Source organism: Triticum dicoccoides, chromosome 6B (genome assembly GCF_002162155.2).
Source record: "Triticum dicoccoides isolate Atlit2015 ecotype Zavitan chromosome 6B, WEW_v2.0, whole genome shotgun sequence".
Classification (NCBI taxonomy): Eukaryota; Viridiplantae; Streptophyta; class Magnoliopsida; order Poales; family Poaceae; genus Triticum; species Triticum dicoccoides.
In genome coordinates, this window is record NC_041391.1 from 19,642,549 (window position 1) to 19,650,033 (window position 7,485).

Sequence of the window (7,485 nt, forward strand, 5' to 3'; positions counted from 1 at the left end):
AGTGTTACTAAATAATTACGCAATAATATTAGTGTTACTAAATAAGTATCTCAGTTTTTTTGAATTTTGGTCAAATCTGGTCAAACTGTGGTCAAACTATGGTCAAACTACTTATTCAAGAAATATTAGTGTTACTACATAATTATTGTTTTTTAGAATAATAGTTTCAAACTCAAACAGCGAAACGTGTGACTTCATGCTCAAGCTAAATTCCTGAGGGTTAATAGGATTCACATCTTACTATTGTCAAGAAAACAACAAGTGCAGACTTGGAAATGAGGGAGGACAGAACCCGGAAGTTAAGCGTGCTTAGGCTGGAGTAGTGAGAGGGATGGGTGACCGGACGGGAAGTTAGACGATTTAGAATGAGTGCTCCACACACGAGCAGTTAAGATGGGCGATTGGAGACTAAATCATCAAATAATTTAGAAAATTGAAAATCGAAAAAAACTCAATTTTTTTCCAAAATTTTCAAAAAATAATTCCAAAAACACCAACCGGTACTAAAGGTCCCCCGTACCACGGCGCGAGCTCACGCCACGTGGTGGGCCTTTAGTGGCGGTTCGTGCCGAACCGGTACTAAAGGGGGGAGGCCTTTACTCTTCAATCTTTAGTGCCGGTTGCAGAACCGGCACTAAAGGCCCTTATGAACCGGTATTAAAGCTCCGTTTTCTACTAGTGTGAAGACCGTGTGTAACTTGGGGCACCTCTCGATTCGACACCATCTTATACTTCTCCATCCTGATCCTTGGGGTGGTGCAGGGAAACTGGTGATGGCCGGGTTATCGTACACGTGCAGTGACGTAGCCGCTTCACATAGAAAATGAGGCAATAATAAAGCACAAGTATCTGCCCGTGCAGGGATACTGGTGATGGACGGGTTATCCTCCAAGAGTTTGTTGCTCTGCCCGTGCATGATCACATTTATGATACATGCAGCCACTTGGGTCCATTGCCTTACAAATATCTTGGGGCAGTCCCGCATCACCACTGTTGCAACTGGGCCGCCCTTCAGTATATCTCTGTACTTCGAGTCCATTAAGGTACTTGTATGCGGTTGGACTTGCACTTGTTCGTCATTGCTTGTTCCTTGGATGTTGCTACCACCGACGGTAGCTGCATGACAGACATCAATATGTATGGATGAGCCTCCTAAATACCATCTTACAGGAGAAAGCGACCTAAGGTAGCCACCCGCTAGCCACCTTATGCAACTAGTGCATGTCAGTCCGTGGAACCTGTCTCACGTAAGCGTACGAGTAAGGTCGGTCCGGGCCGCTTCATCCCACAATACCACTGAAGCAAGAAAAGACTAGTAGCGGCAAGCAAGTTGACAAAATCTACGCCCACAACAAAATTGTGTTCTACTTGTGCAATAGAGAACTACGCATAGACCTAGCTCATGATGCCACTGTTGGGGAACGTTGCAGAAAATTAAAATTTTTCCTACGGTTTCACCAAGATCCATCTATGAGTTCATCTAAGCAACGAGTCATAGGAGAGAGATTGCATCTACATACCACTTGTAGATCGCGTGCGGAAGCGTTCAAGAGAACGGTGATGATGGAGTCGTACTCACCGTGATCCGAATCACCGATGACCAAGTGCCGAACGGACAGCACCTCCGTGTTCAACACACGTACGGAGCGGATGACGTATCCTCCTTCTTGATCCAGCAAGGGTGAAGGAGAGGTTGATGATGATCCAGCAGCACAACGGCGTGGTGGTGGATGCAGCAGAACTCCGGCAGGGCTTCGCCAAGCTATTGCGGGAGGAGGAAGAGGTGTAGCAGGGGGAGGGAGGCGCCAAGACACAGGGTGCGGCTGCCCTCCCCCCTTCCCTCCTTTATATAGGCCCCCAGGGGGGTTGCCGTCCCTGGGAGATCTAATCTCCCAAGGGGGGCGGCGGCCAGGGGGGTGGAGTGCCCCCCAAGGCAAGTGGGGCGCCCCCCCCCCCACACCTAGCGTTTCCAACCCTATGTGCAGGGGGGCCCATGGGGGCGCACCAGCCCAGTAGGGGCTGGTTCCCCTCCCACTTAAGCCCACGGGGCCCTCCGGGATAGGTGGCCCCACCCGGTGGACCCCCGGGACCCTTCCGGTGGTCCCGGTACAATACCGGGTGACCCTGAAACTCTCCCGATAGCCGGAACAGCACTTCCTATATATAATTCTTTACCTCCGGACCATTCCAGAACTCCTCGTGACGTCCGGGATCTCATCCGGGACTCTGAACAACATTCAGTTTGCTGCATACTCATATTCATGCAACCCTAACGTCACCGAACCTTAAGTGTGTAGACCCTACGGGTTTGGGAGACATGCAGACATGACCGACACGGCTCTCCGGTCAATAACCAACAGCGGGATCTGGATACCCATGTTGGCTCCCACATACTCCTCCATGATCTCATCGGATGAACCACGATGTCGAGGATTCAAGCAACCCCGTATACTATTACCTTTGTCACACGGTATGTTACTTGCCCGAGATTCGATCGTCGGTATCCCAATACCTCGTTCAATCTCGTTACCGGCAAGTCACTTTACTCGTACTGTAATGCATGATCCCGTGACCAGACACTTGGTCACTTTGAGCTCATTATGATGATGCACTACCGAGTGGGCCCAGTGATACCTCTCCGTTATACGGAGTGACAAATCCCAGTCTCGATCCGTTTCAACCCAACAGACACTTTCGGAGATACCTGTAGTGTACCTTTATAGTCACCCAGTTACGTTGTGACGTTTGGTACACCCAAAGCACTCCTACGGTATCCGGGAGTTACATGATCTCATGGTATAAGGAAGAGATACTTGACATAGAAAAAAGCTCTAGCAAAACGAACTACACGATCTTGTGCTATGCTTAGGATTGGGTCTTGTCCATCACATCATTCTCCTAATGATGTGATCCCGTTGTCAATGACATCCAATGTCCATAGTCAGGAAACCATGACTATCGGTTGACCAACGAGCTAGTCAAGCAGAGGCTCACTAGGGACATGTTGTGGTCTAAGTATTCACACGTGTATTATGATTTCCGGATAATACAATTATAGCATGAATTAAAGATAACTATCATGAACAAAGAAATATAATAATAATCCTTTTATTATTGCCTCTAGGGCATATATCCAACAGATGGAACTCATAAAACTATCATGAACAAGTTTTCTGTTTCAACAATTTTTTAAAATCTCAAAATTCCAAAGGGAAAATAGAGTTTTTGGGCGTTTTAGACATTTTTTAGACGTTTTTAGCATTTAGTGCTAGGATTTAGATTTCAGAGTTTAGGGTTAGGTTTTATGGTTTAAACCCTTAGTTTTTACTGTTTAACATAGAGTTTCTGACATTTTAAGTCCCGGGTTTAGGGTTTAGGACAATTTTTGAAATGACAAAATTGTAAAAGGAAAAAAAGATATGCTCTAATTTATGTTTTTTTGAATTTTGGTTAAATCTTGTCAAACCGGTCAAACGACTGATTCAAAAAATATAGAGTGTTACTAAATAATTACGCAATAATATTAGTGTTACTAAATAAGTATCTCAGTTTTTTTGAATTTTGGTCAAATCTGGTCAAACTGTGGTCAAACTATGGTCAAACTACTTATTCAAGAAATATTAGTGTTACTACATAATTATTGTTTTTTAGAATAATAGTTTCAAACTCAAACAGTGAAACGTATGACTTCATGCTCAAGCTAAATTCCTGAGGGTTAATAGGATTCACATCTTACTATTGTCAAGAAAACAACAAGTGCAGACTTGGAAATGAGGGAGGACAGAACCCGGAAGTTAAGCGTGCTTAGGCTGGAGTAGTGAGAGGGATGGGTGACCGGACGGGAAGTTAGACGATTTAGAATGAGTGCTCCACACACGAGCAGTTAAGATGGGCGATTAGAGACTAAATCATCAAATAATTTAGAAAATTGAAAATAAAAAAAAAACTCAATTTTTTTTCCAAAATTTTCAAAACACCAACCGGTACTAAAGGTCCCCCGTACCACGGCGCGAGCTCACGCCACGTGGTGGGCCTTTAGTGGCGGTTCGTGCCGAACCGGTACTAAAGGGGGGAGGCCTTTACTCTCCAATCTTTAGTGCCGGTTGCAGAACCGGCACTAAAGGCCCTTATGAACCGGTATTAAAGCTCCGTTTTCTACTAGTGTGAAGGCCGTGTGTAACTTGGGGCACCTCTCGATTCGACACCATCTTATACTTCTCCATCCCGATCCTTGGGGTGGTGTAGGGAAACTGGTGATGGCCGGGTTATCGTACACGTGCAGTGACATAGCCGCTTCACATAGAAAATGAGGCAATAATAAAGCACAAGTATCTGCCCATGCAGGGATACTGGTGATGGACGGGTTATCCTCCAAGAGTTTGTTGCTCTGCCCGTGCATGATCACATTTATGATACATGCAGCCACTTGGGTCCATTGCCTTACAAATATCTTGGGGCAGTCCCGCATCACCACTATTGCAACTGGGCCGCCCTTCAGTATATCTCTGTACTTCGAGTCCATTAAGGTACTTGTATGCGGTTGGACTTGCACTAGTTCGTCATTGCTTGTTCCTTGGATGTTGCTACCACCGACGGTAGCTGCATGACAGACATCAATATGTATGGATGAGCCTCCTAAATACCATCTTACAGGAGAAAGCGACCTAAGGTAGCCGCCCGCTAGCCACCTTATGCAACTAGTGCATGTCAGTCTGTGGAACCTGTCTCACGTAAGCGTACGTGTAAGGTCGGTCCGGGCCGCTTCATCCCACAATACCACTGAAGCAAGAAAAGACTAGTAGCGGCAAGCAAGTTGACAAGATCTACGCCCACAACAAAATTGTGTTCTACTTGTGCAATAGAGAACTACGCATAGACCTAGCTCATGATGCCACTGTTGGGGAACGTTGCAGAAAATTAAAATTTTTCCTACGGTTTCACCAAGATCCATCTATGAGTTCATCTAAGCAACGAGTCATAGGAGAGAGATTGCATCTACATACCACTTGTAGATCGCGTGCGGAAGCGTTCAAGAGAACGGTGATGATGGAGTCGTACTCGCCATGATCCGAATCACCGATGACCAAGTGCCGAACGGACAACACCTCCGTGTTCAACACACGTACGGAGCGGATGACGTATCCTCCTTCTTGATCCAGCAAGGGTGAAGGAGAGGTTGATGATGATCCAGCAGCACAACGGCGTGGTGGTGGATGCAGCAGAACTCCGGCAGGGCTTCGCCAAGCTATTGCGGGAGGAGGAAGAGGTGTAGCAGGGGGAGGGAGGCGCCAAGACACAGGGTGCGGCTGCCCTCCCCCCTTCCCTCCTTTATATAGGCCCCGAGGGGGGGCGCCGGCCCTGGGAGATCTAATCTCCCAAGGGGGGCGGCGGCCAGGGGGGGTGGAGTGCCCCCCAAGGCAAGTGGGCCCCCCCCCCCACACCTAGCGTTTCCAACCCTATGTGCAGGGGGGCCCAGGGGGGCGCACCAGCCCACTAGGGGCTGGTTCCCCTCCCACTTAAGCCCACGGGGCCCTCCGGGATAGGTGGCCCCACCCGGTGGACCCCCGGGACCCTTCCGGTGGTCCCGGTACAATACCGGGTGACCCCGAAATTTCCCGATAGCCGGAACAGCACTTCCTATATATAATTCTTTACCTCCGGACCATTCCAGAACTCCTCGTGACGTCCGGGATCTCATCCGGGACTCTGAACAACATTCAGTTTGCTGCATACTCATATTCATGCAACCCTAGCGTCACCGAACCTTAAGTGTGTAGACCCTACGGGTTCGGGAGACATGCAGACATGACCGAGACGGCTCTCCGGTCAATAACCAACAGCGGGATCTGGATACCCATGTTGGCTCCCACATACTCCTCGATGATCTCATCGGATGAACCACGATGTCGAGGATTCAAGCAACCCCGTATACTATTACCTTTGTCACACGGTATGTTACTTGCCCGAGATTCGATCGTCGGTGTCCCAATACCTCGTTCAATCTCGTTACCGGCAAGTCACTTTACTCGTACTGTAATGCATGATCCCGTGACCAGACACTTGGTCACTTTGAGCTCATTATGATGATGCACTACCGAGTGGGCCCAGTGATACCTCTCCGTTATACGGAGTGACAAATCCCAGTCTCGATCCGTTTCAACCCAACAGACACTTTCAGAGATACCTGTAGTGTACCTTTATAGTCACCCAGTTACGTTGTGACGTTTGGTACACCCAAAGCACTCCTACGGTATCCGGGAGTTACATGATCTCATGGTATAAGGAAGAGATACTTGACATAGAAAAAAGCTCTAGCAAAACGAACTACACGATCTTGTGCTATGCTTTGGATTGGGTCTTGTCCATCACATCATTCTCCTAATGATGTGATCCGGTTGTCAATGACATCCAATGTCCATAGTCAGGAAACCATGACTATCGGTTGACCAACGAGCTAGTCAAGTAGAGGCTCACTAGGGACATGTTGTGGTCTAAGTATTCACACGTGTATTACGATTTCCGGATAATACAATTATAGCATGAATAAAAGACAACTATCATGAACAAAGAAATATAATAATAATCCTTTTATTATTGCCTCTAGGGCATATTTCCAACAGATGGAACTCATAAAACTATCATGAACAAGTTTTCTGTTTCGACAATTTTTTAAAATCTCAAAATTCCAAAGGGAAAATAGAGTTTCTGGGCGTTTTAGACGTTTTTTAGACGTTTTTAGCATTTAGTGCTAGGGTTTAGATTTCAGAGTTTAGGGTTAGGTTTTATGGTTTAAACCCTTAGTTTTTACTGTTTAGCATAGAGTTTCTGACATTTTAAGTCCCGGGTTTAGGGTTTAGGACAATTTTTGAAATGACAAAATTGTAAAAGGAAAAAAAGATATGCTCTAATTTATGTTTTTTTGAATTTTGGTTAAATCTTGTCAAACCGGTCAAACGACTGATTCAAAAAATATAGAGTGTTACTAAATAATTACGCAATAATATTAGTGTTACTAAATAAGTATCTCAGTTTTTTTGAATTTTGGTCAAATCTGGTCAAACTGTGGTCAAACTATGGTCAAACTACTTATTCAAGAAATATTAGTGTTACTACATAATTATTGTTTTTTAGAATATTAGTTTCAAACTAAAACAGTGAAACGTGTGACTTCATGCTCAAGCTAAATTCCTGAGGGTTAATAGGATTCACATCTTACTATTGTCAAGAAAATAACAAGTGCAGACTTGGAAATGAGGGACGACAGAACCCGGAAGTTAAGCGTGCTTAGGCTGGAGTAGTGAGAGGGATGGGTGACCGGACGGGAAGTTAGACGATTTAGAATGAGTGCTCCACACACGAGCAGTTAAGATGGGCGATTAGAGACTAAATCATCAAATAATTTAGAAAATTGAAAATCGAAAGAAACTCAATTTTTTTTCCAAAATTTTCAAAAAATAATTTCAAAAATACCAACCGGTACTAAAG